The sequence below is a fragment of the Mixophyes fleayi genome, chromosome 1 (genome assembly GCF_038048845.1).
Source record: "Mixophyes fleayi isolate aMixFle1 chromosome 1, aMixFle1.hap1, whole genome shotgun sequence".
Lineage (NCBI taxonomy): Eukaryota > Metazoa > Chordata > Amphibia > Anura > Limnodynastidae > Mixophyes > Mixophyes fleayi.
In genome coordinates this window covers 75,190,294-75,201,391 of record NC_134402.1, presented here as the reverse complement: position 1 = coordinate 75,201,391, position 11,098 = coordinate 75,190,294, and the positions used below count along the sequence as shown (strand labels likewise).

Genomic DNA, 11,098 nt, shown 5'->3' with positions numbered 1-11,098 from the left:
TTTGTGTGGTCTGCTCATGAGGTCCGGATGAGTCATGGGGAGGAGTTATGGAAGTTATATCTGGAATGGGCGGAAAAGAATCTTTCTCTCAAGGCTGCTGGACATTGGATGAGTACTCCTAGATTTCTCTGTCTGTCCCTGCTGCATTTTTCATTGATTTCACATTCTGTGTCTTTCTCCCTTTAGTATAGTTATTTTTCCCTTCCTTATTCTCTACCTCTCCAGTCTTAGCTGCTTTATATTTTTATTTTATTTTATTTTTTTCCTTTCCTTAGTTTTCCTCCCTGTTTAGTTCCACATAACTGTATGTTCTTGCCCTCTTTCAAGTCAGCTCCTCTTCCTTAGAGTTTTCACACTAGATTGTACTTTGATTGAGTTCAGATGTTGGGCTGCAGTATGCACAGAGTTAGGTGTGCTATTATGGCTGTATAGTTATGATCGCTATGGTATTTTTCAAGAGGGTTTTTGTTTTCAGCTAATATTTATAACCCCAGGCTAGTCTTCATTATTTTCCTCTGTGCTTTTTCTTCTCCCTGCCAGCTATTCAGTCATATGTGGGTCAGTGGTTATAGAATACAGGTGTGGGCATGTGCAGATTAATTAAGATGTTATGTGATATCAAACTTTGCACTCAACTTGCAACAAGGATTCCCTTCCCCCACCAGCTCTTATGTATCCATTTAGATAATGCAGGCACAGACAGATTCAGCTCAGAAGCCTGTTGCACACAGCCTGGGTTTTTTCTACTTGCCTCATTTTATTTGTTCATCCAGACAGACACATAGCTCATGGCAATAAAGGGACAGGTGAACTGTTTTATGTATTTACCTCAAGGTCAATATAAAGGGGTTTATTTTCACGGACCTTTTTGTTTAAGGTATTGCCTTATAGCTTTCATACAGTGGGATGCTATTTAGTCTGTCCCCGTCTATGGTTTTGAAGGGGGATACTGATTTGCAAACACTTAATAAGGTTGTGCTCCCCCCTCACTGAGAGCGGTGACCACGGATTTCAGTGCGCCCACGGTCTGCATGCGGGGGAAGGGGTGTCTGCCCCATGCAGGGCCTGTCGCAATTTTTTCTGCCAACACCCCTCCCCCTCTAGCACAGGTGTAAGCTCTTGTGACGCTACACCTCTGCTTAATGCCAGCAGAGTCAGTGTCCTGGATGTGTAATCTCTACCCATTTCAGTACCATATATCAGTTTACATGAGCCAATTGCTTATACAACAGGTTGGGACGAGCCCATTGGGGATCATATCAATAGACTGCTCATTAATGCCTTGGTGACAGGATTTGCAAGTGTGTATCAGAATCTCTGCTGAACTTATAGGGAATTGTATGTGATGGTTGACTGTCCGTAATATAATTGTAATGTATATTTTCGTACGGTCACATCTCCAGGTACTCTGAGTATATCAGTATATGTATGCATATTTCTTACACTTCATTTTGTACTGGTAACAGATGCAGGTCATAGGGATGGGATCTGCTATGAGGAAGGGGAATGCCGGAGCAGCCTTAGTTGACCGGTTTGACGGGTCTGTGAGCTGTGACGGACATACCTCAGCACATTCAACAGTGGAAGGCCAGTTGGCGGCCGTAAAGGGCGGTTTCCATTTTGCAAGGTGAGATTAATATGTATGAAATACTTGGTTACAGCCTTTGTTCTGATAGTTGTATTTCAGTTTGGCATCTTTAGCTCCGGGGACTTCCCTCAGAAACTTGTTAAGTATTTGCGCAAGCAATTGGTAACATGCGAAGATTATCGGGCGCTGAGTCGACGGTCTGGTGTTATGGAGGTTCTCATTGCACAGGGGTGGGAATGGTGCTCTAGCATTGCCTTGATTTCACTAGGTTAGAGTTTATACTTGCACGGATACCCCGATATAGCATGGTGACAAGTCAGGCAGTGGGCAGGAACGAGGAATCAGCCCCCCCCTCTGGCCCTACTGAAGGTAGGGGTACCAATTAGGGTGGTTCACATGAGCCAATGGCTTGAGCGGTACACACTCCAGTTAGAAGTGATGTGCTATCGTTAGGGTAGGTCTAGGTGACCGCTGGAGCACTCTTGAAACCCTCCAGTTTAGTTCATGAGGTTTTATCCGGCAAAGTTCACGGGCAGTTTGCGCTGGGGCGGATGTGCCAAATCCCTCACTTGCCGGGCCTCGGTGGTTTCCCGTTACGGTGGTTCCTAAGCAGGGGCAGGACAGTTTGGGCTGATGCAGCACCCGTTATGGCCGCAGGGTGCGGCAGCGAATTACGCTCCCTGAGAAGTTCTGCAATGTGGTGTAACGATCTGTGAAGCTGTGCTAGACGTAGGGGGAGGTCCGGCAAGAGGTAGTCGGAATTAGTGCTTACCTAAGGTATACGCAGTCTCCTGCTGGTTTATTTAGGTGCCCGATCGCTCCTACACCGGTTTGGCTGTGCAGGCACAGGCCATCGGGGCATCGCTCGTTACTTGAAAGATTTTCTGGGCAGGGAACCCAGTAAGTGCTCAATAGGCAAGGAAATTTTGCTTTAGGTAGGGGCTTGTTTCGCTTCAAGTGGTGTCCCAGTCACGGGCCGGAAGTTGGAAGGTATGAAAATATAGCGTGTGGACTTGGGCATCAAGATAGACAAGTTCCCGAGCCTTGTAGGCTCACCTTAGGCAGGTTTATGAAGCTGGGCCAGTGGATAGCTGAGGTGCTTGAGTTCTAGGGAGTAACTTTGGAGCAGGCTTATTCCATCCTGGGGATCGCCAAGTGTCGGAAGTGGAGGGGTCTAAAGCAGGGTGCAGGCTCCCTTGAGGTAGTATCCATTGTGATACTGAGACCCGGGAGTGTTTCTTAGTTGGGATCTGTTCCTGCAAGGTTTACGAGAGTGCAGGTAAGAGTGTGGGGGTCGTCATTGTCGTGGAGGGATGTGCTGCATCTTGGTCCGGCAATTGGGGCGGTCCGACTGGGCTGATAGCTTAGTCCCCCTGGGGACTTTCTCAATATTGGGAGCTGGGTGCGTTGGAGGACAGGCTAGTTGGGAAACAGATGGTTTGTTATAGTGTGATAACACCTGAGTAGGGCAGGGCAATTAGGCTGTAACAGGATACTTCGCCCTCGCTGATTTCTCGGTTGAACAGGTTGATATTGCACCATTGTCCTATGGCATCTGCTCACAGGCACGCACATTTAGGTCTGGCAGGTTGTCCAGCGACAGGGAGGGTTGACCGATTCAGCCCGTGATCCTGTAATACGGACAAAGTATCGTGTTACTTGGCAGGAGTGGTGCATTTGTCCGAAGCCGGGCCAGGATACTGCTGAAGGAGGGCATGGCGTATGATAGGATTAGTTGGGGCTGGGTTGTCAATCCAGTAATTCTGAGCAACTATGTCAGGGTCTCCGGTGGGAAGTTAATTCTTCGCTAAGTTGCGAAGGGAAGTGGTTTACGCCAGAATTTTGGCTGTGTCTAGGGCCGTGAAGGTTCGAGCGAGGTAACACCTGGTAACCCCGATTGAGGACGATGAAAGGGGAGATAGATTATACAAAAGTTTTTAATCTCTAAAGTCCGCAGGGGTTGGGCGAGAGAAAGACAGGATCCTCCGGACCAGAGAAGGCCTATTAGTGACCCTTTGTTAGGCAGTATGTGGGCCGCAATCCCGGATATTGCTCGGGACAGCTACGAGGTCGCTTTGTTTCGCGCACCATTTGTGAGGTTATACTTTGGCGCTGCGGGTGAGTGAGCTAGTTCTTCCTTTCGGGCTTCCCCCCTGTTAGGCATGCTCGGGCAACACGTGGTAATATCTAACAGCTCGCTGGGCTGTAAGGTGAGGAAATCCAAATCTGACCAGTGGGGGCGCAGGATTACAATGGTCCCAAGGGTTGGTTGCTCTGTTTGCCCTATTGTGATAATCAGCCAATTTGCCTCCTTTTAGACCGAGTGGGACTCTACCTTGGTTGGTGCATGGTGATGGTTCGCCTCTCACCAGGTAACAGTTTTCTGTGGTGTTTAAAAACACATTGACGGCTGTGGGTCTAGCTTGTGAGCGGTTTGGCACGCATTCATTTTGGATTGGTGCCGCTACATCTGATGCGGTTGCAGGGCCGTCAGAGCCCGCCATATAAAGAACTAGGAGGTGGAAAACTAATGTCTACAAACTTTATTTGTGACCCTCTTCTTTCCTGAATTTCTCCTCTCCTGATCTGAAGCTGCGGGCGGATTCACAGGGCTTCGGCTGCTCATGCTTTTGGAAGCAGGGCGCGAGGGTTTTGTCCGTTTTTTCCCTCTAAAGTGGGGCCATGATTGGCTTGTTGGCTCCATGAGGTTTTAATGGTTTTACCCTCGCTTGTGTTTCAGCTCCCCTCTTTGTTTCCTTCTTCTACTTGTTTGAATGCGTACCCCTTGTGTGGTGGACTGCTGAGTTGCCTGTTATGGATGTGCAGGATAGAATCTTGGGGACATGCTGGTCCTTTCTTTTTTCTTCTTCTTAATTTTTCTATTTCCAGCTGCTGAAAAGTGTTGCTGGTATGTGATGCTAACATGGATCTTGTTTTTCACTGACCCCCTTTTTTACAGAACACAGGACCCCGCGGCTGATCTGGGTGTTGGGACACTTGTATGTGCATTGGGCTGCTTTGCATAGGGCTATAGGTGATACTTCAGCTATTCCGGGGTCGGTTGTGGTTCAGTGGATTGGTCAGAGGGGTTTAAGATGGATGGGTTTTCGTAGGTTGTTAGTTAACGAGATTGATAAAAGTGTTGTGCCTCATGTGTTGGTTATTCATCGGGGAGGAAACGACTCGGGGATAGGTAGGACCGTGGATTTGGAGTTTGTAATTCAGTCGGAGTTGGCTTGGGTCCGTGCCTCCTGGCCTGACCTGTTAATATGCTGGTCGGATATAGTGCCTAGGTTGTCTTGGAGACATTTTAAGGAAGGCAGAGTGGCTGACGAGGTACGGAAGAAGGTGAACTCGGTGACTGCTCATTTCACTTGCTTTATGGTGGAGTGCGTATACAACATCCTCTTATACGTTTTCAGAGTCCTGGTCTCTATCGGTCTGATGGTGTTCATCTGAAGGAGGAAGGCATGCATTTGTTTTTTGAGGATATTTATAAAGGCTTAGCGTGATTTCTTTAGGTGTGGTGGTGGGCCGCGGCTCTTGAGGATCCGGGCGTGGCCGGAAATCACAGTACAGTCGACGGCCAGTGGTAAGGGCACATGACGGTATCGGGCACGCTTAACCCACCTGTTTTCAAATGGAATAGGCTATTAGTCTCGGTACAAGTACTTCCCGACCGGGTTGACTTGTGGTTGCTTCCGTTAGCCTAGAAAAGGGGAGGGTTCTGTAGTGCCCGGGGTGGTAGCCCCGTTTAGGTAGATATGTGCACCTTGGGGTGTGTGGTTGTCCCCCGTTTGCGGATGCCCCCTGGAAGGCTTGGGGCATCCTGGTTGGCCTGGCGGATGTCGACTCGGACTGCTATTTCTCCACCACCATACCTGGCAATAAATCCAGTGTTACTTTCCCCATACTTAAGTTGTCGTGTCTTTATTATGGTTATGGTTAAAACGATAAGAGTATAATGTAAGGAAAGGTTATCGGCCGTTAAGCATTTTATGTGTCTCCAGTAACCGTACTGTGGCTGACATCACCGCTCACTGCTTACAGCAGACTGTACATATGGGTCACCCGCCCTCAGTGCGCTCACAAGACCACCTAACCCTGTACAGGGGAGGACGGCACAACCCCATTCCTGTATGGCCATGAAGATGATGGGTTACATTAGCACGGCGATATAGTATATAGTAGTATGCCTTTACATCACAAAGTGCATACTAAGCCTGCCTACTTACTGGTGGTTGTAAAATGTGTAAAAATGTTTGTTTTATTGTGTTCACGTTTAGATACATTTACAAGTGTGTTTTAAACATTATACCAATTTAGGAGGGAAAATCCTGATTGGAGGGGAATTCTCAGCAGTCATTTCCCTTTGCTGGGAGTTTTGTGAGGTATGTCTTGATCATCAAGGTTAATAAGTGCCATGCAAACTGACACTGCATGGTTCATTTAGGTGAGGGACTTGGGGTTAACTTTGTACTTTAGAATCGCTAGGCATTCCCCCCAGAAAATGTGGCATACACCCTTGTGGCTTGACCACAGCCCCAACTTATTGTGAATATGCCCCCTTTACATTGTTTCTATTTGCACCAGGGCAATGGTGTTATTGAAAATGATTCTTAACTATCAGTGCATTTACAATGCTCTACCAGTCCTGTGTCATGACAACAGTAAAGCATCCGGAGACCATTCATGTGTGGGGTTGCTTCTCAGGCAATGGAGTGGGCTCACAATATTGCCTAAGAACACAGCCATGACTAAAGAATGTTACCAAAACATCCTCCAAGAGCAACTTCTCCCAATCATCCAAGAACAATTTGGTGATGAACAATGCCGTTTTCCAGCATGATGAAGCACCTTTCCATAAGGCAAAATTGATAACTAAGTGGCTCAGGGATCAGAACATCGTAAATTTGGGTCCATGGCCAGGAAACTTCCCAGACCTTAATACCATTGAGACCTTGTGGTCAATCCTCAAGAGGTGGGTGGCCAAACAGAAAACCACAAATTCTGACAAACTCCAAGCATTGATTAGGCAAGAATGTGCGGCCATCAGTCAGTATGTGGCCCAGAAGTTGATTGACAGCATGCCAGGGCGAGTTGCAGAGGTCTTCAAAAAGAAGGCTCAACACTGCAAATATTGACTCTTGACAATTAAATTAAGTTTATGCAAATAAAAGCCTTTGACACTTATGAAATGCTTGTAATTTTACTTCAGTATACCATAGCAACATCTGACAAAAAGGTCTAAAAAACTGAAGCACCAAACTTTGTGAAAACCAATACTTTTGTTCATGATTGTATTTATACGTTTGGATTTCACAACCACGACCTGCTTTATTGACTACTGCTAATGTTGCTGCCTTACCGTAGTGACATGCACTTTCCCAACCAGCAACCACAATTTTTATTGCGCAACTTATGTGTCAACTGCTTAGATTGACTAAGATTTTGTCTAAAATCAAGTGTAGTTTCTGCCTTAGTAAGGGGAAGACATCACCCTCTGAAGGGGCGGGCTGCCTTGGTGTCAGAAGGTGGTGTCTGTGCCTCCGGAGGTCAGGGACCACTGGTTGTGGGACAGGAGCCCTCAACTTCCACAGAGTAAGGCCTAGCCTATTGCACTCATTATTCCTACATGAATTTCTATTTCTTGGTTCTGGCCTGTTGGAATGAGAAACTTTTCCTTGTTTCTGTAGAAGGGGGTGGAGCTACATTACCCATGTACTATAGCTCTTCCTGCTGGCTGGTCCCTCCCCTGACCTCTGATTTTCAGTGCCTCCCCTTCCCTCCTGCCTTCAGACACCTCATCTACCACACTCCCCCCTCCCTGCTACCAAACACCCCATCTTCCACACTTCACCTCCCTGCTGCCACTGGTTCCTACACACTTATATCATTGCTGAAGCAACATAATGTACTCTTAAGGGGATACATTTAACGCTTAGCTTGTTATAAAAACGAAGCAGGATCACACTCATTTGGTCCTCAAATATACGAAAATATGGGGTATCCGTACATTTAAACCTGGGCTAAGAGACAATATTTAGACTGGAAATGCAAAAGGTATCTATTAGGGATATGTTTGACCCTGGGGGCTCCTTATACTACTCTCAGCAAGTATCCAGTAAATACTCCTTAGACAATAAACAATTTTATATGTACCTGTAGGTACGAAACTTTTTCATGACACTGACATAAAATAAAACAAAATGACCAGCACCTATTACCTTAGACAATTTATTACATATTTTGATTTCTCACAAAATCAGAACATTTTTTATATACAAATTTATTACAAACAGATAATGATAGACTCTGGCATCTTACATTCCAAATCTGGCCAGCGGATATACCGGCTATTGACAGTACGACTGTGTGGTTGAGTAACAAGGACCAGATTTTAAAACAATTGTCCGAGTGAGTTACACAGGGTTTATATAAAAACACTTAGGGCTAGATTTACTATCAGGCGTGTTTGTAAACCCGCCGACTTTAAATGAAAAAGTCAGTCTTCATTGCACGACTATGTGCAACAGGGACAGTTTTTTGGTTTACAAAGTCAACCAATAACACTTCGACCCTGTCTGTCTTTAACATACTTGATGGGATCTCAATGATGAATGGTTGGAGGAGGTATTGTGGCCCCGGTACCAAATTGGGTACCGGGGCCACTCCACTATGCAGTCCAGATAGAGGTGTATCAGATATTAAACAACGTTGACAGTTGCTGCAAAATTTTTAAATAATATTGTGGGGAACACTACACTACGCAGTCCATAAACTTTTTGGGTGGAATTCAGACCCGTGTAGGGTTTTTTAATAATATTGTGGCCCCGGTAAAAAATTGTGTACCGGGCCACCCCACTACGCAGTCCAGAACCTTTTTTTTGGGAATTCAGACCCGTGGAGGGTTTTTTAACTATATTGTGGTGACCACTCCTCTACACAGTCCAGATACATTTATTGGTGCGAATCATACAAGTTCAGGGTTTTTAATTTATATTGTGGTGACCCACTCCTCTACGCAGTCCAGGTACATTATTCGGTGTGATTCATACCAGTTGATGGTTTTCTTATTATATTGTGGGGACCACTCCACTACACAGTCCAGAAAGATACCTCGTTGCAACGTTTTGGACTAATAACTATATTGTGAGGTGTTCAGAATACACGGTAAATTAGTGGAAATGCTTGTTATTGAATGTTATTGAGGTTAATAATAGCGTAGGAGTGAAAATAAGCCCAAAAACCTGATTTTTGAACTTTTTATGCTTTTTTCAAAAAAAATCCGAATCCAAAACCTTTCGGAAGATGTTTTGCGAAACAAATCCGAACCCAAAACATCGCAAAAATCCGAATACAAAACACGAGACCCCAAAAGTCGCCGGTGCACATCCCTACAATAAAGTGTGGAAAATATGCTAAAACACAGTTTCATGCACTGTTATCCTTTCTTTCCAGTGCATTTGTGTGAACAAGCCTGAATCTGTATAGAGGAGATTATAATGTTTTACAATTCATATTTTCTACCTGTTTCAGATGCACTTCAAAACTTGGTTGGACAACAGAACGCCCGTCATGGTATAATTAAAATATTTAATGCACTCCAAGAACACAAAGCCAATAAACATCTGCTTTATGTAAGCATAGCAGTTTTCCTCATCTCACACCCTTTATTTACTTGTTGTTGTTTCATATGTATAAGGGCATTAATGACTTAGGCTAATATCTCTCAAGCCTGTTTGTAGAACTTGTCATGTAAAGGCTCTTCAGCTGACCTGGTTTATTGAGGGGTAATACTGACTTTAGATCATATACACTTTATTATTCCTTAAATATAGAGAAAAAAACATTAAGATGGTGCATATGTTGAACAAAAATTTATATTTAAAAATGTACACTTGTTAATATGTGCTGTTGGCATTAGTACCAATTCTAATATACAGTTGTCTTCAGTATCACAGCTTATGGGGCACCGTAAGCCCAATCTTCAAATTGTAAGTTACATGGGTTGGACGCTAATGCAGACTAAGCTGGGAACGGGCTGGAGCAGTTCTTACAGGAATTAATGCTCTTTAAAGAAAACTCCACCATTAGTTTTTGTTATTTAAATATGCCCCCAAATAAAGTAAAAAGGGGTGTCCAATTCCCTCACCTCTTTAGCTAAAGCCAAGAGTTGACTCAAGTGAAATTGTGATTGTTTGTGCTGCAGGGAAAATGATCACACTGCAGAGCTGTCCATAGCATAACATTCTCCATAGAGCTCTATTGTTGGGTTACGGACAGACTTAGTCCTCCTGCACCGAGGGCTGGGGAGCGAGCAAGCACTAGGCACCTGGTAATGTGGGAGAGGGGGTATTTGCAGTACATGGGGGCAATATCTAATTAATAGGCGCTCTACTAAAAGTGGAAATTGACTTTTAAGGCAACTAAATTGTACTATTTTTATTTATTCATTTTTAGTTTGGGTTGTGTATGTAAGTAAATGTTCATTACTTGCGCTCCACCGACCTGAAGGGATCCACAGTGCCAGCAGTAGATCCTTTCTCCTGCTCGGGGTGGGTTTATTCTTGAGCACTGAAGGAACCGCCGCATCAGGGAGAGCCGGTCTTATTTATTTTAGGTGGATTTTGTCTTTAAACCACTTTAGCCACAGTTTTTGCTCCCAAAGCAAAATAAAGATGCAGTGAGGCTGTGATTGATGGCGCTGTTTGTCTCTTCTCCTCAGGTGCTGATGGAAGTGCTTCTTGTAGAACTATGTCCAGAAGTGAGGACACATTTAGAGCAGCTGAAAGCTGGCACAGCCTGTGACAGCACAAAGTGAACCACTACTTCTAATGTCTGTGTAACAATAGACATGTTAATTATTTTCCTCTTTTCCATAGAGGGCTGAGTGAGAACTTCTTTTCCTCCTGTGTCTTTTTTTCTTATTTTATGTGACATTTACAGACTGGGGAGGCCGTGGCTGTAGTAAGTGTAGAAATAAGAAGATAATGCTGCACTGTTTTATTTAAAAAATGTTATTTGGTTACATTCTCTTTAGAATATGACCTACAATGTTAATGTACTGTAAGGACAGGGGGCATCTTTTAACCGGTTCAGTGATGTGTGGGACTGTGAAGACGCTGGACGTACACGATGGTGATAAAACACTGAATGTTGTACAGATCATTTCCTCATTGAGGATCCTGAACATTCCTTTATTATTTCCGGTGTATTGAAGAATGTTTTGTGCAATACTTTATGTAATGTTATTGTGAATATTTTATTCTTTATTGCTTTTATTTTTACCAAAGACTGCCCATTATTTAAACTATTTGTAAGCAATAAATAAAAAAAATGAACTAATATGTGCTAGCTTTTAATAGCTATAACGGAGACTTGGGTAAATAGTTCTCATTTGCTCTGGAATGGTGTAGTTCATTGTATGGGATTTAGTATACTTGTCACCTATTCACAGTGGAGACAGCCATCATGTGTGCTAACCAATATACAAGAGAATTCAGCCAA

The 11,098-nt window shown here is 44.3% G+C and overlaps 1 long non-coding RNA gene across 1 annotated transcript; it reads left to right on the top strand.

Annotated features, from left to right (window-relative positions):
* Positions 1 to 356: 356 nt before the first annotated feature.
* On the top strand, positions 357 to 10,927 carry LOC142104688 (uncharacterized). Its single transcript, XR_012679637.1, has 3 exons — positions 357 to 1,627; positions 9,128 to 9,228; positions 10,317 to 10,927. It is a non-coding gene; the product is annotated as an uncharacterized LOC142104688 (long non-coding RNA).
* Positions 10,928 to 11,098: the final 171 nt, after the last annotated feature.